Below are 23,743 nucleotides of genomic sequence, written 5' to 3'. Positions count from 1 at the left end.
CACTTGTTCCCAGTAGCTATTATGTGAGTGGGAGAAAAAAAAGAAAAACAGGCTTGAAATTAGAGGAGTATTCTATGCTGTGCATAACACTGTGTTTACTTACAGGCTTCTCTCCTTCGCTTTCTTCCTTTCAAACAGCATGAACTGTCTTGCCTAGAAAGGTTGGACCAGATGATCCTTGAGGTCCCTTCCAGCCTGGTATTCTGTGATTCTATGATCTATGATTCTATGAACAAGTGGGCAGCTGGCATCTTGGCTTTGGCATGGTCTGGAGTGAAAGAATTGCTTTGTCCTAATGCCATTGCACCAAACACCACAGGTGAAAAAAAACCTCTGTAAAGATAAAAAGGAGAAAAATACATTGACATTGATGTGGCAAAGGCAAGAAAAGCTTTTATGGGCAGATTAGGAGCTTCTGGGATGAGCAAAGGGCAGTAGGAGAGCAGATACATGAGGAGAAGGGATTCGCTTGAATGCATAGGGGAAGGGAGGGTAATGCTGGTATTTGAGAAGGGGTTGATGTAATTAGAGTAAGAAGCAGCTTTTAAAACACCCAGTGTAAGTAAAGTACCTAATAGCTTGTGTAAAGGCAAAAGTAAATCCAAAGATATGTGCCATCTTTACTGAATTTCTGTAAGAGAAAAAACATATAATTGTGATCATATTGTACATTCACTTGTAGCAATCAAGAATGTGAAGAGTATCCTATAATTCAAAGGAAACCACAAGTCCGTAGTATTTTAAAATAACATAATCTCCAGCTCTTTGTAAGACCCCAACCTAAGACATCATCATTCCTGTACACTTCACTTTCCTCCCTGTCTGCAAAAACCAATAAGACTATTGGGACAGAAGAAGTTGCTCTAACTCTAAATATTTTGAGCACATACATAAAATTTGTATTGTCTTCACCTCATACATTCACTAAAATTATTTTCAAAATTATAATACAGTTGCAATTCAAAGTTTCAACTAACTGCCACATGAGAAAAATCATCAAGAACTTTAGAATTTCTACAATGCAGAAATGACTTCACTAGAACAAATCTTTGTGCTTTATCTTACATTGAACCAAAGCAAGTGACAATTCATGAGGTTTTACGTGATCTGCAGTAGTACTTCGAAAAAATAGCAGAGTGAACAAATACAGAAGCTGCTATGCAGATCCACTCTTCTGGTTCCTTCCTCAGGAAAATCCCACTGATTTTTATAGGAATCTTACCTAAACATACAGGTAAAAACTGACTTTTGGTTTGTTAAATAGGAGGTTCCCTCAGAAGAAAGGGCTCATGGTTATAAGAATTAATAAAGGCTTCTATTTCCAGAATTACAGCAGCCAATAACATCACCATGGAGAATTTGAGGGGAAAAAAAAAAAAAAGTCATTTAGAACATTACCTAAAATGTCAAGCACATTAGCTTGAAGGGAAAGATAATCTATATTTTTTATGTCAAAGCTGAATTTGGAATGAAAGATTTTGTGGTGCACTGACAGAGATAAATTGTGATTCAGTTTATTGGTGTTAATTTATGTTCATTTCAATAACTTTTTTTAAAGAAGCATTCTTTTACCTATACGATGCTTGCAAACCTTGTCCATACATAAACTCAAATTTTCTTTCCTGAGTCAAAGTAACAACAGTTCAAATATTTTCTATGGCTTCTGAAGCAATCCATATCAGAGAGCAGATATTCATCAGGAGAAACAAGATTATATGGAAATTTTTAAACATAATCCGATAAATAGAATAACAATAGAAGTATGTTTATAATACTGTTGAAAACGTGGTTGCAACACCTGTAGATATGCTGCTGTTAAATATATTCAATTAGCATGGATTATAGCAGTGAAGTTGAGACAGCATATATTTTAGCACTGGCCGGCAATGGGATTTTATTTTCCAGTGGGCTTGCGTAAACTGTCACAAGGATGATGCCATGCAGCTGGCATTGCTGCGGGAGCCTAGTCAGGATAAACTGAGCAAGCCTACATCACCTGCAAATGCATTTGCAACTGCAGGGTAAACATATGTCCACATTTTCAAAAGCAGCTAGTGATTTTGAGCTCACCTGTAAAGAAATAATCTTTTCCAGGGTGCATTCTCAGCATTTTTGGAATATGAAGCGTCTTTCAAAACTCCTAAAGGAAAATCTCAAAACCACAGGCCATTCCTAAAAATGTAGAGACAGATTTTCCTGGCCCATATGGCAGCTTAGCATCTAATTTTTATTAATTTTATATCTTTGAAAGTCTTACTGTTTTGCCACAGAAGAAAGAATAGTGAAAGCTTTTCAAAGTGATTAATGATGCTAGGTACCCAGTCTTGATTGAAAAGTAGTGGAAGCTCATGCCTTAATTTTCTTAATGCTCCCCAAATATTAAGGGGATTTACTTGTAGTTAATATCATCAGCAAATCTTTTCATAACAACAGTTGATTTAGCCTTGGTCGAGAATCCAGCAAATCAAAACTCAAAATGTAAAGCATCTTGGAAAGCCATTTGGTAAGGTATATTTATTGAGCACTATACTCATTCCAGCTCATAGTTTAGTTCCAATGTACTCATTTTATGGGAAAAGAAAATAAAAAATTAACCACTGTCTAGAAAGTCACCTAAGACCTAGGACTCAAGCTCAATTCTTTCTCATGTATTATCACTCATGTGAGATTTGTACACTGTGGAATCCTACTGTCTTCACAGAAGGCCTGCATACTGTCTGTACCACTCCAAATCGTGCGCTTGGGGATTGTACCAGGAGATAACTGACTCCATTAGATAAGTCTATGACGAACTGTGCTGCTCACAAAGAAGGCATGAAATACATTTACTCTCCTTTAGCTATGTTGTCTCTGCACTACCTTTCAATGAGAGTAATTTATTTTTCTCTCTCATGTGTGAAGATGGCATTTTTCCATAGGCAGTTTTCCAGGAAGAACCCCTCTTTTAAAGAGTAGATTTTTACCTAGAGCTAGAAATGCCTGGGACTTGTTTTCCTTCAGGTTTGATTGATATGTTGAGAGTGAAACATTTTGCTGAATTGCTATGGAAATATGTCTTAAATTTTGCCAGAAACTGAGGATCTGCAAAAAAATTGTTCTGATTAATATAATCTGCCACAACCACATATTCAGGTCACTGCCTAACAGTCACGTAACTGTTCTTACAAATAGTCTCCAAGGAAGTTGGCATGAGATAATGATAATCAGCTGTAAACAACTTGACTATGAGATAACCATAAAATATTTCAGTGCATAAGAATGCACTCAAGAAGGTTACTTGTTTGGCAAAACTTTACAAATAATTAGTGACAGTATTTTGTATTTTTTCTTAATTACCCTATCATGTAAAGAAGAACCGGTTTCTTTTTTTCAACATATATATTCTTTTAAAAATAAATCTCTTTTAACTTCTTATTTTAATGTGTAGCAAAACACCTCTAGGCTTGTGAATCATCAGCCTTTACTGTAAGTGTAGAAAACAGCTTGGAAGCAAACATGACTCAGCCTTCAACTCAGTAAGAAAAAGGAAAAGCCTAGCAGCTCTAAACACATGAGAGCTAACCTCCAGAAACTTAACTATACCCATGCATTTGGCAGGCCCTTCTTTCTACATCATTACCTCTACATAATAAGTAGAATAAATGCTTAGACAATCTACAAAGAAGAAACACAACAGACTAAGTACCATGAAAGATAAGATATTGAAATATTAAATAATGTGGAAAAACTAACGTAACTGCATGTAAATATTATCTGGCTCCCCTACAAAGACAAACATTGTGTTATCTTTATGCCTGTGTTACTGATAAAAATAGTTTTACAGACAGGTAAAGTGAAATTTTTCTCTGCACAGCCAATTAAATATGCCTTGAGGCTGAGAAGCTTTACAGTTGTCTCACTAACAACCTTTAACAAATTTGCTCTTATTAGAAGAAAGATTCTTTTAGACTGTTTCTTTGTTTTTCTAACAGCCAACCTGTGGGGTCACGAGGTTTCCAAGTTTCACTTCTGGTCCCTTCATTACCCTCTCTTGCCTTTTCCCAACCACTGTTATCAGCTGAGGCTGATCTGGAAAGAGACATAGAAAATAGCTAACAATTTTAGCCAGATCATATAATGATTGCACTGCATACTTATTTCAAAAAATTGTTGTGAGACTTTGTTTGTTAAATTCAAGTTGCATTGTAAGCCTCAGCTGAAAACTGTTGTAGAATTCATGATAAATAAAAGATGAGTTAATTCCCTTGAATTCTCTTGACTATTTGTTACATTTTTATTGGGAAAAAATATTATCAGAGAATACTCATTTGTGTGTGTCAGGCAACAATATTCTGCAGATGCCTTGTGATTTGACCTTACAATGAATCATTGCTATGTAGATTTATACCAAAATGCCTGGCAGGCAAAATCAAGAGGAATATCCTTTCTTTTTATTTTACTGTGAAAAGGGCTAGGAGTAAACATCCAAAAACATTTGCTAATCAGCCTGGAGGCACAGAAATGCCTCTGAGAAACTTTCCTAATATAGATCATGGAAAGAGAGAATTACATTTGCTGTGCCCAGACTCCTCTGCACAACTCACCACGGTGTAATGGGAGGGAGGGAAAACGCAGAAGAGAAGATCCCACAGGTACTGTGCTGCTTGGGGAGTGTCCAAAACCCAGTCCCCACAAAGCACAGCCTGTCCTGAGACAGCATGTGTTGGGAAGTGAGAAAACAGTTCTCCTCCAAGTTATGAAATGAACTCTCTGCTGCCACGCTCACTTTGTCCTTTGAAGCAGATTCCCAGGCTCCTGCTCCCCTTCTCAGCTGAGAGGGGAAGGAATGAAAACCAGAGCAAGGGATTGCAGGGCACGGTCAGCTACACTGTCACCGTGATGTTTTCATGCGTCCTTGTTACTGATGGTGTCTATACTGTGCCTTTTTATACTAAGCCCACAGACAACTACAAGGTGAAAGAAATAGAAGATACGTGACAGGTTGAAGAGAGGGGCTCTGAAAGGAAACAAGCTGGCAAGAAATGAAGGAAAGGGAAAGCAAGCGGAGTGCTGAGAAAGAATAGGGAAACCAAATGCAGACTTGGGACAGGCATGAGGGACCCAGGACTTTTAAAATGCTTAGTATGCTCTGAATGGTACAAACTATTTGAGAACATAAATTAATAACTCACATTTTCAACTTCATATTTGCTATATCACCATTTTGTCAGAACAATACAACAATGCAGTCTTTTACTTCTTTGAGGAGTATATTCTTGATCCATCACCAATGTCCCTATTAAGCAACACTATATAGTACAATATAAAAACAGATAAAAGCGTCACCGAACCCACCTTTCCTGCGATTTCCAGTTCCTTCTTATCTTTTTTTGTGTGTTCAGCAGGCATCTTCATTTGAATCATTCCTGTTACAGCAATAATTGGCACAATGGCTAAAAGCAGAAGAGTCAGCTGCCATCCATCAGTCAATGGCAAAACAATCCCAGTCCCAAGATTAGCTACATTTTGGGCAATTAGTGCCAGTCTGGAACCTAGAACCTGTAGCCTGGATAAGAACGAAACCGTTGTAAATGACTCTGTTTTATTTGAAAACTAGACAGTAAATATTTATTACCTAGACAATTGAGATTTATTCACCAGAGGACATCTGAAAGTGCTTAATTTTGTCTAAATATTCTGCAGAACTGTATGCTTTATCTTTTGAAAAACCATTCTATTGTACAGATCATTCCCTCAAGTCTTCTGTATCCTATCTAGCCTTCCTCCTCTGTTTCCATCTATTCACTCAGACTTCTAGTCCTTGTTTTCAGGTTTTGCCAAAGAAAACACAATGATATTTCATAAATCTCATATTTTTTATACATAGAACCATGACTTCAAACCTGCCACGTATCCTGAAACGTGACATTTCCTAACTGGGAGTCCAAGATGACCATTTTTTCTATTTGGCCACTTTTAACTTTAAGCCTGTGAACAACCACAGTGCTGCAATGAGAGCAATCCTCATTTTGAGGCATACACTTAAGCATTTTGTTAATGTTTGTAACATTTAGCATGGAAACACAATGCTGTCTAGACATCTAAGCAGGCTGGATAAATAACTTTAAATAAATGGACTCCTTGGATGACTCATTTGTACTATTGATAACAGGACTGAACATTAGTATGAACTAAAAGCAAAGATAGATGTATATATAAAATACATATCTTACCTACTATTATTATATTAAATTTTTGTGTGACACCAAAATAAATATTATTTACTAAATAATTGTTTAATAAATAATATTATATTATTTAATAAATAATAACAGCTTCCAGATGACCGTGTGTGTGGGATTTCAACCTGTCAAATCCAGTCTGTAACTTACTCCATGCCAAACCAGATATGAACATTGCCAGTGCTTTTTACTAACTCCTTTCACTTGTGAGGCATCATTAGCAAGTCTTGTAATTAATGCTCCAGTGCTATTTTTGGGATCATCAAACCAGCTGATCTCCTACAACATGAAACAGAGTTATTATAATCTTAAAAACTTTAGTCTGCACATCACCTAATTGGTTTGCACAAGAGGACTTAATCGCTTTGGATTACAACAGGATGACACAAGCAATATGGTGTTTTTGTATGTAACCAAAAATACAATAGACCAAAAAGTTTAATAAAGATGCGGGAATACAAAACTCAAACCTAAGTTGTGTTAACAATCTGTATATCCTTTTTGCAACAGCACAAACACCACCACATTATTTCATATCAAAAGTAGCTTTACAAGAAATTTTTGCTTGTGAATTTAACATGGTTTTGATGATCAGATGCTCACTAAATAGCAATACCAAGGAATCTGCCACGTAGGGACAATTACTTGGATGTATAACATGCATCTGCAAAGACTACTAACTAAACAATATACTTTCTCCTGTTATAAAGCTAAAAATACATCTTAATTGCCAGTTACAAGTACTGTGAAACCTGTAAGTCTGCTGTGAAGTGTTTCGAAAGTCTGAGTGTTGCTGCAATATCTCTGTGGTGTCTGAGACGACGTAAAATAATACGCAATGCTGGGAGATCACTCAAGACTACCTCTTCCTCATCTGGAAGACACTATTTTCAGGGGAAAAAAATCTTGTCAATCATATACTTCTGTATCTCATTAGTAATTCAGATTAAGTGGTCAGAGGGAGCAGTGACTCTAAAGCACTTATTCGAAAACTAAAATATCTGAATTAAATGCAAAACACTTGTCTTATTTAAAACCAGAAAGTAAAAATAAAATATTCAGTCTATCTTTCCTCCAGATTTGTCAAATCTCAAAACCAAAAGATCATTATCATGAAACAATCTAAGTATCTGTATTGCTTTATACACACATAATTCTTATCAACAGTATGGTATTTTTGTGTGATATCTGTTTATAAGGTTACTGTAAGAGCTTTTATATTTCCTACCATTAGTATATAAATGCATAAGCTTTAGACATCAAAAAACATGCTACATTGTGATTTCATGGGGTTTTATTGTGGGTGAAGGATTATTTCTAAGTGCAGTAAAGTACTGTATTCTTAAATACAGTATGAAAAAAAGGTGTAAAACAAACAGCTTCAATGTGGCTCTAGGCTCACACAGCCAGATGGCTACTTTGGAGTGATATGGAGAACGCACCACATGTGTTGGTGCTAATACACAAAATCCTCCCAGGTCCCACTGATGTAGTGCCTGATACTTGAACATGATGCCAGGTGGACACCATTCTCACACCAGAGTGAGAAAAGTGAATATAATGACATTACTTGACTCCTTAGACCATGATAACCTCTCTGTTACCTTTAGGGTCTTTCAAGCCCTTCCTCCAGGGATCTGTTGAAATTCAGCCCGGTCTGACAGACCTCACTTTCCTCCTGGGCTAGTTAAAAAAGTCTCATGGGACTTAATTTCCAAGGAGGTGACCTATAATCCCTTCCCATATAAACCAGAAAGAAGGCGCACCTGGGCCCCAGTGAAAGGGACTAACGAAAGGGAAGCTGGTGCAGCTCAAGGAACTTCTCAAGGAGGAAGGTCTCCCTCTGTAGAGACCAGGAAAACTTCACTCAGCTGTATGGGCTGAAGAAGTGATGGGGTTATGCCTGTTTGGAAAGCGACTCTTTGGTCCCAGCCTTGCAGGTCTATCAGGCTAGTGTGGTTGGGATAGGCCACTGTCTGTGGCGAGTGAAAGGCAAGGGAGCGATGTGTGTATTCTCACACTGCTCTGCTTTCTACTACCTCGGGGATCACATGCGCACCTACAGTTGGGTCAGCTGGGAGTAAAATTTTATAAAAATTCAGGGAAGGATTGAATTTACGCTGTGGATTGATAATAAGATACTAAATAGCAACATTTCTTTAAAATACTTGGTGAATTTAAAAATGTTACTTGGTAGGAAAAGCAACTTGTAAAGGTAGAAATGGAAGCAAAAGAGGGACAAAAATACCTGAGTTAGTTGTAGCTGTGCTGAAATATGGACTGGAAGTGCTGGCAAGCCTGCAGGGCAGATATGAGTGCAGGCTGTGCCTCCCAGGCAGGGCTTACCAGTTTGCCCAGTACATTACAGCCACTGCAGCAGAAGAGGGATGCTGAGCAGCTCACCACAGCACCGGCTCCAGGAGGCAGCTAATGCCAACTGTCAAACACTGGTGATAAAGCTGGTTAGCCACACAGTTAGGATCCTTGCCATCCTCCTTACTGCTTAGCAACTAGAGACTGCTGTGCTTGGATTTCAGGCTGATTATTTTAAAAAGTTTTCACCTGCTGCTGAATGTACTTTTCCTGACAGCAGGGCCCTGTTCCTACCCCTTACCACTACCATGGCTGCCTTTGGCTCTGTGCCTGCTACACAGGAGCAGCCACCAGTTTAGTGAGTGCAGCTAGTCAGATATCTAGGTCCTATAACCTCCACTATACATGGAGTTAGCTGACCCTGAAGGCTGATCTGAATTTCAGATTCAGCCTCTGAAGAGTACAGCCTACTTTTTCTGGGTGCTTTGATTTTGTTAAATAAGCTAAATAAATACCACCATCACCTCTGAGCTTTCTTACACTGATTTCAAGATTAACTTTATTAGTTATATTAATAAAAAGGTTTTAAAACCATTTAAAATATCTACTTGGCCTTGTTATGAAGATTTAGTCCAGTCAGTTTATAAATTGAGCTAAAGAAATCAGTGTGGTATCTTTATGGATATGATCGCAGCATGACTACTTAAATAAACATGAAGAAAATTTATGGCATGTAAACAAACAAGCATATCTAAAGCTCCAGGAAGCGAAATATATAACGCTTTTACCTATCTCAGAATTGCTCTGAATGCCATGGATTGAAGCCTCATTGTAAAGATTTCCTCAGTTTTGCCAAATGTGAAACTCTGAGAAAAAAAAAAACCACACCACCTTTTTTATTGCCTAATCACGGTTTTTGTCTGTTTCAGATAAGTAGTTAAGTGACCATCTGCATATATATTAAAAATAATATTATTAAGTAAAAAATATTCTAACTGTACCTGAGGTATCAAAGCTTTTAAAAGCTAAATTTAGAACCTATATGGGTAGAGCACAGAATGAGACATTGTTTTTTAAGAAACAAGTATATACCATGTAACAGTCTTCAAGCCCCACAAAACAATAATTTAATGGCAGGAATTTTTTTGTCGCACCTGATCTCAAACTGAAACTGTTCACTTCAAAGTTACAGGCTCGGTGGTATCACAAGTGAGACCCTATACTTGTTTTAGGCACTGTACAAATATCAGGGATTTTCCTTTCTTTCTCTAAGAGCTTACAGTCAAAAAACTGTAGTGCTACAGGTTATTTTCTAGGGGAAGCCTCTGAAGCTGCACCGATACTCACTGACTACAACACAACTCTGTGTGCACAAAGATGTATTGGTGAATCTGTCACTCCTGGGCCAGGGCCATGCAGGGTCAGACTACACAGAAATGAGATGAGTGAGACAGGCAGACACATTTGGGTGGAGAAATATCCGTAACAGCTACACCACCAATTTCTTTTCTTTCCAAAGGGCATCACAGAAGTAGGAATTTGGAGGTTGGTTCTGCCTGAAGAGAGAGCAAGGGCTGGAGGTCATTTCAGAAAAGGCAGCCTGTTGTCTTGGCAAAAGGTAGCAGGGTTGTGTTCAGAAGTCTACAGATGATTGGGCAAGGCCAACACAGGTAGCTGAGCAATAACTAAAATTATTCGTGCATGTAAATGAGACACACATCAAGTCACATAACAACTGAATTGATTTATATATATAAATTTATATAGTGCCTCAAATACCATGAACAATTGCAGTAACAAAAACTTACCTGAAGAAAAGAAGTGACAAAAGAAATTAGTCCAAAACCTAAGAACAGCAGTGCATAGATGCTATTTGTGTCCCCGATGGCAGCCTCTGCTTTTTCTACAAACATCTACAAGAGAAGATTTTAAAAATTAATTTACTTAAGTTACAGTGCAATAATTTCCCGTTACCATTACATACATGCTATATGCATTACATACACTTAAAGTGATAACAAGGCCAGTTCTTGTTGAACTAAGATTTGTTTTTCTTTGAAGTTTATAGATCTGAAGTGATTACATGTCTTGTCAATGAAGGTTTCATTGGTATTTTTGGCAAGATAAACTTGGTAACACACATCAGTGAACAACCTACATCAGTAAATTTTTATTGCAATTTACACCTGCAAAATGCAGAGGCATGTTTTCAGACTCTAGAATAGCATTTCTGGAGTCACTGGCTGAAGATTATTGCACTTTAAACAATGACTAGTTACTGAGAGAGAAATATGGAAATTGTTCTTAATATGATGTGTTATATTTTACAGACCCATTATTTTTTTAGGCTGAGACTCAGTGATAAACAGACTTCTATTGTTGTTTTCTATATGTTAACAAAAAAAAAATACGATTTACATTGTATGGAGAGTTTGCTTTGTTATGAAAATAATTTTCCATTTAAAACTTCCATGTACTTATTTATCTCAACAATGGATAAATGAATATTAAAAATGTAGTATCGTCAAGCCATCATCCTACTTTTATATATGGTAAAAAAATCATAGTTCATGGAGCAAGAAGATGATATAGTTTTGGTTTCAACAAGTCTGTAGAGAAATAAAGATAATGCTCCTAAGTCTGGATAACACAAATCTGTTTTATAAGGTTTGAGGTCTCCAAGCTCTCTAAGTTTTTTAAATAGATCTTTGTGGATGTTGTACATTTTTTGTTGTTGCCTTGTGTTTGCATATTTTTGACGTTGAGCAACTGTCATTATGTATTTTTAATTTTTTTAATGAAATTTAATTTGCCTTAGGAAAAATTTATTTACTTTTTGCTCAGAGTGACTCCAATTTACCTTGTTTTATACCTTGGTCCATAGCAATAAAATTTGCAATGCAATTATTTAAATTTTCTAATATAGTTTTGTTATAAATCCTGTCATACCTGAAAATATTTTTAGAAGTTTTGAGAGTGAATTAATGTTTTAGAAAGGAAGGACCTTACTTCTATTTTTTCCCAATATATATCTATCTTCTGCCCTTTGTCAGATTATTTTCCATGTTGGACTGATTTGGGGACAACTGCTGAAAGATTGCAACTGCATAGCATGCTCCCCTTCCCTCAGGTATGTTTTCTATTACTCTTTGCATTAAGAGCTGAAGTAACACGGACATAATACTCTTTTCCCAAACAGTTCTTTGGAAGGTAACACCTCATGTACTATTACAAAAGATTTAAGATAGGCTATTTCAGTATCTTTCATGTTATATACTACAGCTTGACTGGCTGTAAAAAACGCTCCGGTAAACGCAGATGTTGCTGTGTTTTCATTTTTTCCTTTTTCTTGTTTTGTGGTGAAGCTGTGAAAAGCATGAGAAAACAAGACTGAGAGCCTCATCCCAAAAGAGTCAAAACATGAACCTGAGGTTCAGCTTCCAGGGCTGTATTTGTTTCTAAACTGATTCAGATTCCTGTAGCAGACAGATAAGATAATCTTTGTCTTCTACAACTCATGCAAGTAACGTGACTGTATATTCTTTCTTGGTACAGCATACGAGTACCATATGGCATGAGTACATAAGCACACATAAATGCATATACTTGTACTCTCACACTCAGTTTGTCTCTCTCCTGCATGGTCAAAACTGCAATAATATCCTGCACTGCATCAATATTAATACCGTTCCAACAAAATAGTGTGTTCTGACAGAAAATGTTAGAAAATTCCCACCAGTACAAATAGTGTCGCTTGCTTGAGAATATAACTTCATTTTCTAACAAGCACCATAAATTCAGGTTTACAGAAATTCTCTCTTTAGTAAAAAGTCTATTCAGAAGTGTTATCTCACATCCCTTTCATCTTGTTGCTTTTGCATTGCTTTGCGTCACATCATACCTTCTGAAAGGCTATGGCCGAGCACACGTGGGCAAGACAGCACAAGGATCACCTTTCAGGCCTGCACTGCTCATGCTGACATACTGCCTTGTCTAAAGGGGTAAGGGTGAAGCAGATTCGGAGAGGTCACAGGACAACCTCTCCTCATTCAGTGGCAGTGAGCTGATCTGTTTGAGGATGTGCAGTTTGCATCACTGCTCTGTGAGACATTGAGTAGACAGTCTGCATTCTCCATAGCAAGGATCTTTGCCCATTCCTCACCTCAGTGCAAATTGAAAAAAAAAATTATCATTTTATTGGTTTATCATAAAGGTAATTAGGAAATAATGACAAAAGGTAAAGCATACAATGAAGATTTGTACTTCTTTGTTTTATACTCACTCCTATAATGTCTGAAATGATGACTGAAAATATGGGTTGCAAGGCCCCATTGATAATTGCACATAAAGTTCCAATAACAACGTACGGCCATTCAGTTTTATTCAACTCCATAATTTAAAAAAATTAAACTGGAGGGACGCTTTTATCCTAAAATAAAAGGATTCCATCAGGATAAATATAATACATTAACAGATGGAAACGAGGGATGTGTATATTCTTTGCAATATGCTCCTTATCCCATATACCATGTTGGGAAACCCCAAACTAACTGATCTTTAAAAACCATATTAATTAACTGCAGAAATTCCTACTGTTACTCAGTATGCAATATTAATAACACAAAAGAAGAAGGAAAAGACTAATGAATGCTATATAAGCTCTCATTGCTTCCAACAACAACAATTTGAGCCTTTCCGTGAAAGGATTACTCATAATTCCCACTTACCTTTCCTGGGACTATCCAGAAAAAGAAGTTGCAAATTTAAACCACTTTTTGCATTTAATGGTATTGAATGTTAAAAGAATTGCTCCTTACTCATTGCTGAATATGGTCGCTTGCAAGTTTAGGTCATTAGCCAGCTTGATAATTATATCTTAATTTTCAGGAATTTATTTGCCAACACAGACAATAGATAGCAAAACGTTTAAATAAAAATAGTAAATATTCTCTATTCAGGGTGTGTTATTTGAGTTATATGACTAAGTACCTGGTTTTGGTTTTGTTCTATAATTAAATGAATTAACTGGGGCTACTTAGGCTATTCCCATACTCGAGTAATTTTGTTTCGTAACATTATTCAAATAAACTATTTCAAGTATCACAATGAAAAATTAATTTTAGCTTCAGGGGAAAAGACTGTTTCCATAGAACTCTTGTGTGAATTTGTCAATGTATGTCTCTAACCAGACATGTAGGCTGCCTTCACACATTTTATTAGAAATTTACTCCCTCTTGAGTGGGATCACATTTTGTTCTCATTCCATTAGTTATGGAAAACACATGCAGGTAAGAACACAGAGACACTCACAAGCTGAACAGCTTTTGCATCAAATTCATCATTCTGTATTCTGAACCTTTTTATGCTTTTCTGAGTGGATTGTCTTTTCTGTCCAGTCAGTATTGATCCCTGCTGTGCTTCCTCTGAGGCAGCTGGTGCGTTACCTTCTTCCTGTAACTGATCCTCAGCTCCTGATGCCTGAAATGAAACATAGTATGATGCTAAAAAATTGTTTACAGCCATCCAGAAGGACCTTGACAGGTTAGAGAGCTGCACCTGTGCAAACCTCATGAAGTTCAGCAAGGCCAAGTGCAAGGTCCTCCACCTGGGTCAGGGCAATCCCAAGCATGGATACAGGCTGGGCAGAGAATGAATTGAGAGCAGCCCTGCGGAGAAGGACTGGGGGGTATCGGTGGATGAAAAACTGAATATGACCTGGCAATGTGCACTTGCAGCCCAGAAAGCCAACCGTATCCTGGGCTGCATCAAAAGAAGTGTGGCCAGCAGGTCGAGGGAGGTGATTCTCCCCCTCTACTCCACTCTCGTTAGACCCCACCTGGAGTACTTGTTCAGCTGTGGGGCCCCCAGCACAGGAAAGACATGGACCTGCTCGAGGGGGTCCAGAGGAGGGCCACAAAGATGATCAGGGGGCTGGAGCACCTGTCCTATGAGGACAGGCTGAGAGAGTTGGGGTTGTTTAGCCTGGAGAAGAGAAGGCTCTGGGGAAACCTTATAGCAGCCTTCCAGTACTTAAAGGGGGCCTAAAGGAAAGATGAGGAGGGACTCTTTATCAGGGAATGTAGTGATAGGTTGAGGGGTAATGGCTTTAAACTGAAAGAGGGTAGATTTAGATTAGGTATTAGGAAGAAATTCTTTACTGTGAGGGTGGTGAGGCACTGGAACAGGTTGCCCAGAGAAGTTGTGGATGCCCCATCCCTGGAAGTGTTCAAGGCCAAGTTGGATGGGGCTTTCAGCAACTTGATCTAGTGGAAGGTGTCCCTGCCCATGGCAGGGGGGTTGGAACTAGGTGATCTTTAACGTCCCTTCCAACCCAAACCATTCTATGATTCTATGATTCCAAATAAGCATGTACTGTCAAATGATGATCAATTCTAAATAAAAGCAATTCCTGTTAAGTAAATGGAAGATTGATAAGAACAGAGTAATTTTACAAAGACCAATCAAGTATTGAAGTTTCATTAAGTCCTTTATATACTCAGTAAAAAACTTGCCAATACACTAACACTTGTAAGGGGAGGGAAGTTTTAGCCACACAGATTCCTTTTCTCATTTTATGTCATGTTAAACTGTTCTGAAAACATACAGGAGAGTTAACTAAGTTAACTGAAGAGACCCACCAGAAAGCCTCTTTAAAATGCAAAAATGGTATAAAAGGGCCTTAAAGTAGAAGAGAATCAGAAAGTCAACAAGAGGGACTTTCAACATGAGGAGGGAGCCATGAAGATTAGGAGCAAAACTTCCAGCTGCTTCAAAGTTAAGGCCTGAGAGAAACTGCTTGAGAAGTTCAGAAGACAGCTTGAGAAATAATAAAAATATTCAAGATAGACCATGTCTGAATGACAAAACTTCAGGAGCCTGAGTCACTAAGATGCTGGTGATTTGCAGAAGTACTTGCGTAAAAGAGTTTGAGTTTTCACAATGAGGGTGGGAGACACTGGAGCAGCTGACTTGAGGAGGGTGTGGAGTCGCCATCCTTGGAGGTATTCCAAACCCAACAGGACATGGCCCTGAGCAACCCACTCTGACCTCAGAGTCCACCCTGAGTTCAGCAGGGGTTGGACTAGATGAGCCACCGAGGTCCCCTCCAACCTGAGCTATTTTATAATTCTACGATTTGGAAAAGTAGTCTGAGAATTTAATCAGCTCTGGAACTTCACTTTTGCCACAATCTTCATTTTTACCTTCTCACATACTTTATTTTTAATGTTGTACTTTTAAAGAAACTTTTTTGCTTAGAATTCTTGTAATTCTCAACTTTGAATTACACTTCCATATTTTACTTAATATGAAGTTTAGCACTCTTCAGGGAAGCTATTTTCCCCATAGAGTTTCTCTACTGAGCAAACACTGCAAAGCTGGAGGTACCTTTGGGAGCAATTCAATCCAGTTAGGTCAATAGCACACAATATGATAAAAGCTATGAAAAATTTTTTGTGAAAAAGCTACCTGCATATTAACAAGCTTGTAGTAAATTCCATTCTGTTCTATTAATTCATTATGAGTCCCTTGTTCTGTGATGACACCATTTTCAAGTGCAGCTATAAGAACTGCATTTCAAACCGTTGAGAAACGGTGAGCAATAATAAGCGTAGTGCTTCCTTTCCTGACCTAGAAACAGTGTAACTATGGCTCCACATTAGCATTGTCAGGTACTTATAATATTTCCTTTCTTTGTATTAGAGTTGAACAAAAACTTTAACTGAAAAATTTTCCTTGGAAATGGTGTTCTAGTAAAGATCAAAATTGTTAACTGAGAAATTTTGAATTTCACAATATTTTTCAGTTCCTCTGAGGGAAACGAAAGCAAAAATGTAACTTAAATCAAATAACGCAAAACATCATTTTTATTTGAAAATATAAATTAAGGTACTCTGGTTTTTTATGTCAGACTATTACTTTTTAAACACAAATATTTAAACGTTCTTTTTTTGAAACTGCCACTTCAATATCCTTCCGGATTATGTATCCAGTTTCCACTGAAAAAAGACTATCTGTCATTAAGCATGTCAGTGACAATTCTATTTCAGAGTATTTCACAAATATTAAAAATTAATCACTTAGCAATTTTACTTTCTCTAAATTACTTGTTTGGCTTAGCTGAAAATATTTATCTAAAATTGTACTTAAAATTATACTTCTATTACATTGTTTTTCAATCTTTTTAATTACTCATGAATAATAAAATAAATCCTATAAGTATGTAGTTTGGCATGACAAAGATGTTTTTTCAGGAACGTCGTGACAGTGTGCGCTGGGATAAATTGATATTACTATCTAAGGACCCAATAGTGAATCCAAGCTTCATATAATTCAGTTTAACAATCTTCACTTAACATTTCGAACTGCCAGAATAATGTCTTAATAATTTTTTTACAATTAGGAAATAAAAGAGAAAACTGTAATGTGTGGAATATTCTCAATGAATTTCCAGCTAAACCTGATATCTTAATATTATCACATGATTTTAAGAATTGGAAATGACAGCCATTCAAACCCTCCTATAAAAAATGGTATGCATTTTTTTGTTAGTCTGAAAGCTTCACTATGTCTGAGATGATCATAAAAAGTTAAAATCACACCAAAATGTAGAAGAAAATCAAGTTCAGGGCCTTCATTACAAAAAGCAGAATGCCCCATCCACATAAACAGTAAACACAGATTCAGCAGAGGCTTGGTGAAGCCTGCAGGGAAAACTGGTCTACTCTAGATCTGACGTAAACCTTCTATAGAGGTACATGCTCAGCACAGCGAGGAAAAGTAGGCAAGAGGAGGACAAATGAACGCTTGCCACACAACTGCTTAGCTTCGTCTTGCTTAACATCAGCAATCAGAGCTAGCCTAGTCCGAGCAAATCTTTCTGGCGTGCCCTGCCAGAAATGTCAACAGGGAGATTCATCTCACCATACAACATATTTTAAAGATAGGCAGGAGAGAGACTTGTAACTTGTTTAAACTAGCTGTATAAGTTTTATATCACAACAGTTAGTTGGGATCCCACCAAATATATCTCAATCAGCAGTTCTCTGCCCTCCTGTCTCTGGGATTCACTTTACAGGCAGTGGGTTGGGAGGAAGATCCCTGAGTCTTCCAGCTAGCTTAGTTTCACAGAGTAGAGTGAATTATCAGGAATTAGGACTAGTGGACAGAGAGTCTGTCACTGAAGTTAGTGGCAATTAGGCATCCAAGTAAAAAATAGGTACTAAAATCTATTTGAAGATGAGAATGTAGACTCTGTTGCCTGATTATTCCAGACACAGCCCTGAACAGTGGTGTACTAGTTCTGGCTGGGGTAGAGTTAATTTTTCTTCATGGTAGCTAGCATGGGGCTATGGTTTGGATTTGTGCTGAAAACAGTGTTGATAATACAGGGATGTTTTCGTTACTGCTGAGCAGTGCTTACACAGTCAAGGCCTTTTCTGCTTCTCCCCCCACCCCACCAGTGAGGAGGTTGGGGATGCACAAGAAGTCAGGAGGGGACACAGCTGGGACAGCTGACCCCAACTGACCAAAGGGATATTCCATACCATATGACGTCATGCCCAGCATATAAAGCTGGGGGAAGAAGAAGGAAGGGAGGGAGGGACATTCAGAGTGATGGCATTTTGTCTTCCCAAGTAACTGTTATGCGTGATGGAGCCCTGCTTTCCTGGAGATGGCTAAACACCGGCTTGCTGATGGGAAGTAGTGAAAGAATTCCTTGTTTTGCTTTGCTTGTGCAGGCAGCTTTTGCTTTACCTATTAAACTGTCTTTATCTCAACCCACAAGTTTTGTCATTTTTGCTCTTCTGATTCTCTCCCCCATCCCACCGGCTGGGAGCGGGCGAGTGGCTGTGTCGTGCTTAGTTGCCCGTTAGGGTTAAACCACGACAAGTGGGCAGAGTAAGGTATTTCTCCTGAGGCAGAATAGCACATGAAGGCAAAATGCTTTCTGAAGATATTGTCCATAGATAAACTGTGATCATTGCTGAAAATGTTTATGCAATGGAGGTAATTTGTGTTCAGCCAGGGGATAAGCATAGCTGCATAGTGAGAGGGAGAAACAGAGGGAGGAAAAAACCCAAAGAATATGATTGATTCAGCCTGAGGAATAGGTGGAACTATTTTGTAAATGGTTCATACACTAGCTTAGAGAAGACAACAAGAAATACAAGATTTGCTATTATTTTCAATTCTCTATGTTGTTTAGAAGTTACGTCTAGATGGCAGTCAACGTGTAGCAGCTGCTCTTGAAGACGCCCCCGAGCTGGTTTTGAATTACTTTTCTGGGTATTAATAAGAACATAGATCACATGGATCCCAAAACCTGCTTGGGAATATTTAGCTCTTAGCCCATGTTGAGCTCTCCACTGCTCCAAAGACTAAAGCTTGGTTGGGATAGTCTGCTACAGTTCAGTCCTACCCATCACAGGCAACCCAGGAGGACTACAAGGATGTCATGAGGTTATGCAGGGAGAAAATTAGAAGGGCCAAAGCCCAACTAGAACTTAATCTGGCTACTGATGTAAAAGACAATACAAAATGTTTCTATAAATACATCATCAACAAAAGGAGGGCTAAGGAGAATCTCCACCCTTTATTGGATGTGGGGGGAAACAGAGTGACAAAGGATGAGGAAAAGGCTGAGGTACTTAATGCCTTCTTTATCTCAGTCTTTAATAGTCAGACCAGTTGTTCTCAGGGTACCCAGCCCCCTGAGCTGGAAGACAGGGATGGGGAGCAGAATGAAGCCCCCATAATCCAAGGGGAAATGGTTAGTGATCTGCTATACCATGTAGACACACACAAGTGTATGGGGCCAGATGGGATCCACCCAAGGGTACTGAGGGAGCTGGCGGAAGTGCTCACCAAGCCACTTTCCATCGTCTGTCAGCAGTCCTGGCTAACCGGGGAGATCCCAGTCAACTGGAGTTTAGAAAATGTGATGCCCATCTACAAGAAGAGCCAGAAGGAGCATCTGGGGAACTGCAGCCCTGTCAGCCTGACCTCAGTGCTGGGGAAGGTTATGGAGCAGATCATCCTGAGTGCCATCACGTGGCATGTATGGGACAACCAGGGGATGGGGCCCAGTCAGCATGGTTTTATGAAAGACAGGTCCTGCTTGACTGACCTGATCTCCTTCTATGACAAGGTGACCCCGTTTAGTGGATGAGGGAAAGGCTGTGGATGTTGTCTACCTGGACTTTAGTAAAGCCTTTGACACCATTTCCCTGGAGCATTTTCCTGGAGAAACTGGCTGCTCATGGCTTGGACGGGCACATGCTTTGCTGGGTAAAGAACTGGCTGGATGCTGGGCCCAAAGAGTTGTGGTGAATGGAGTTAAATCCACCTGGCGGCCGGTCACAAGTGGTGTTCCCCAGGGCTCAGTATTGAGGCCAGTTCTGTTTAATGTCTTTACCAATGATCTGGACAAGGGAATCAAGTGCACCCTCAGTAAGTTTGCAGATGACACCAAGCAGGGTGGGAGTGTTGATCTTCTGGAGGGTAGGAAGGCCCTACAGAGGGACCTGGACAGGCTGGATCGATGGGCCAAGGCCAATTGTATGAGGTTCAACAAGGGTCAGTGCTGGGTGCTGCACTTGGGTCACAACAACCCCATGCAACACTACAGGCTGGGGGAGGAGTGGCTGGAGAGCTGCCTGGTGGAAAAGGACCTGGGGGTGTTGGTTGACAGCTGCCTGAACATGAGCCAGCAGTGTGCTCAAGTGGCCAAGAAGGCCAATAGCATCCTGGATTGTATCAGGAATAGTGTGGCCAGCAGGACCAGGGAGGTGATAGTGCCCCTGTATTCGGCACTGGTGAGGCCACACCTCGAGTACTGTGTTCAGTTTTGGGCCCCTCACTACAAGAAGGACATTGAGGTGCTGGAGCGTGTCGAAAGAAGGGCAACGAAGCTGGTGAAGGCTCTAAAGCACAAGTCTTATGAGGAGCGGCTGATGGAACTGGTGTTGTTCAGTGTGGAGGAAAGGAGGCTGAGGGGAGACCTTATTGCTCACTACAAGTATATCAAGGTTGTAGTGAGGTGGGAGTTGGTCTCTTCTGCCAAGTAACAAGCAATAGGACAAGAGGAAATGGCCTCAAGTTGCACCAGGACAGGCTTCAATTGGCTATTGGGAAAAATTTCTTCACCGAAAGGGTTATCAAGCATTGGAAGAGGCTGCCCAGGGAAGTGGTTGATGTCCCCATCCCTGGAGGTATTTAAAAGATGTGTAGATGTGGTGCTTAGGGACATGGTTTAGTGGCGGAATTGGCAGTGCTAGGTTAACGGTTGGACTTGCTGATCTTAAAGGTCTTTTCCAACCTAAGTAATTCTATGATTCTGTAACGTCATTAACTGAATTCCATGGGCACTTACAAAAACACTTCACCACTGGGAAGTCTGCCTGACTTGATAGGGCTAGTGCTAGCAAACTTGAAAGCTGACTGCTAATGTATTTTTTAAAGCATCTCATTATTCATCCCCATTTAGAGTTCCCAGTCCTTGTATGAACAGAGAGTATTTGCCGAATTCAGGCTTACCTTAGACTTTTTAGGGGTCTCTCTTTCTTGCAGCTCTTTAAATGAATGAGCAATACTGACCTTGTCCAGTGCTGCCTGCACAACTCATTCAGTATCCAAAGCTGACATTGTCTCATCAACCAGAAGAATTTTAGGATTGTGAACCAGGGCTCGGGCAATTGCTATTCTTTGCTTCTGGCCTCCGCTCAGCTGTGCCCCTCTTTCTCCAACCACAGTTTCAAACTTCTACAAGACAACCACACACATTTCCAAAACACTCAGTGGCACGGTCCTTTCACCAAAGAAAGGCAATGTAAAGAAAAGGCACATCAGTGTTAGTAACCCTGTCAGCATCTTCTCCTTCCTCTAAAACGCTACAGGGTAAACACCCACTTGGATATACCTGCCTAATTGTTTGTGTCCCTGGAATTCTAATAGTTCTGCAAACGCCCACCAAGCCATGACCTGAAGATTTAAAATTAACCTTATTCTCAAAAGTTAGGAGGAAGCTCTGCATAGCTCTGCTTATTCACAGCTCCAGGGATAGCTCCCTCTGTTTACGAGAATCCCTTCTAAGGAACTATGTGGCATAAGAAGGTTTAGGAGAAATTATTTCAGCAGGACAGCTGGTTTGCTTACGTTGGGTAGGTTCATGATGAAGTCATAAGCATTCGCTTCCTTGGTAGCTTTTTCAATCTCTTGCATGGTGACGTCCTCACGGCCATAACGAATATTTTCTGCAATAGTAGTAGCAAAGAGCACGGGCTCCTGATTCACCACACCAATAATCTCCCGCAGATACCTTACGTTTAAGCTCTTAATATCCTGCCCATCAATGGTAACCTAAACAAAGGGAAGCAGACAAAAATTGTTTACTAAGTGTTTTGGTCAAGGAACTTCTCTCCCCAGGTTGGCACGTGCCTTTCTAGGGGAGACTTTACCGTGTCATCGGAACAAGGGCAGTGAGGCCAGAACTAGACTTCCAACAACTGTGACACACAGAGCATACCTCACTTGAGGTATCTTACCGTGCCTTCCCTGGGATCGTAAAATCTCTGGATGAGCTGAACAGTTGTACTTTTCCCACAGCCACTGCCACCAACCAGGGCCACTGTCTGGCCACAACTAACCTTGAGATTCAAGCCCTTCAGTATCTGTGCATATAAGAAAAGTAACCAAAAACATAAGAGTATGTAAAAATGTCAGTGTAAATTTGAAGAAACTCTAAAGACTAGAACAATATTTTGCAAGAGAGCTCTAGCTAGCAAAGGGGAAGAACTAAATGTGAAATTGTGGAAGGGCTGACGTGGAGTTTATGGAGTTTTACTGCACTGTGAAGAAATTCTTCTGCTCATCCCTTCAAAACATGGCATTTCACACCAACTGCAAAAGTGAAGGTCTTCTTTCCACGCAAACTTACTGCTCAATCTCAGAGTGGTGGTGAAGATGGCACACAGCAGTCACTGCAGTTGTGGAGGACAAGAACTTTTCTTTCCCCTCTTACACTGCTGTTGGCCTATGGGAGCTTTTCTCTGTAGCTTTCTCTAAAACTTCCAGAAGCAGAGCAACATATGTAAACCTCTGTGTAATGAGATGGAAGGGAACACTTCATAACTTTCAGTTATGAAGGAGAAACAATTTATAGTTTTGTTTGTGCAGATTTATATAAAACATCATATTATTTCATTATGAGTAACGCAGTAGGAAGTCGTCATGAGGAGGTTCTTAGCTTAAAAGAAGTGGGAGAGCCGATATTCCATTAAACGTTTGTCAGGACTATTCTTGTTTCAGAACAACAGGGTAAAGCAAGAATTCTTTTGTTTCAGTAATACTAAACCCGCTGAAAAACGGCCATTTTTATCAAGAATATTTTTAATTGTGAGATTCAAGTGACGTCAAAATGAGCAAGTATGAACTGAGACAACCTAGTTTAAACCCTTAAGCTACCTTAGAACTCAATCAAAAGTCTTTGTTTTGCAAGTTTTTACATGGTAATATACTTACTACAGTGTTAGACATTTACATGGAAGCTAGCCCTGGGAATAAGATAAAAGCTAAGAGCCCGATCCAAAACCTGAGGATGCAAATGGAAACATTTCACTGATTTCAGTCAGCCTTGGGCCAAATACTTTGTCCTCCACTGAAGTGAGAAGTATAAAGTATCTTCACTGTATTTTCTCACACATAAACATGCAAGATAAAAAGTGCTAAAAGGCAGAATGGGCCTATCTGAAGGCATTATTTAGGTTTTTATCTACATCCTACCACAAGCTAATATTAGAGAAGCAGCCTAGGTAGTTTGAACCCTGCTAAAATGTAGTTGTGACAACAGCAAGCCTGGCACAGTCATCACACACAAACACCTGCTCCATGTCTTGGGCAGGTTTGTCAGCCCTTGCTGGGCAAGTGTTCCTGCAGTTATCACATGGGATGAATTCCCAGCCATTGATGTCACATATATCTGCACAAGTTTAGGAATGAAGAGTGAGGTCTTCTGTTCTGCACTACTCTCTTAGACCTTACTGTTGTCAGTAAGCAAAGACAACTTAGCAGTATGCAATGGTATTTCCATTAATACGTTATGTTCCCTTGCCTCCTCTGGCTTGCCCATCATTCTCGTTTTCCTTTGTTATGCAACATCCTTCGCTCTTTCTCACCAGGATTAAGTGCTAAAAATGTGACGTCTGTAATAG

The 23,743-nt window shown here is 39.3% G+C and overlaps 1 pseudogene; it reads right to left on the bottom strand.

Annotated features, from left to right (window-relative positions):
• LOC104022904 (ATP-dependent translocase ABCB1-like) overlaps window positions 1–23,743 on the bottom strand; it is a 46,843-nt pseudogene that overhangs the window by 5,171 nt on the left and 17,929 nt on the right.

The sequence above is a fragment of the Nipponia nippon genome, unplaced genomic scaffold, assembly GCF_047370975.1.
Source record: "Nipponia nippon isolate SJK-2023a ecotype South Korea unplaced genomic scaffold, ASM4737097v1 scaffold_1, whole genome shotgun sequence".
Classification (NCBI taxonomy): Eukaryota; Metazoa; Chordata; class Aves; order Pelecaniformes; family Threskiornithidae; genus Nipponia; species Nipponia nippon.
This window is presented reverse-complemented; position numbering and strand designations above follow the sequence as displayed.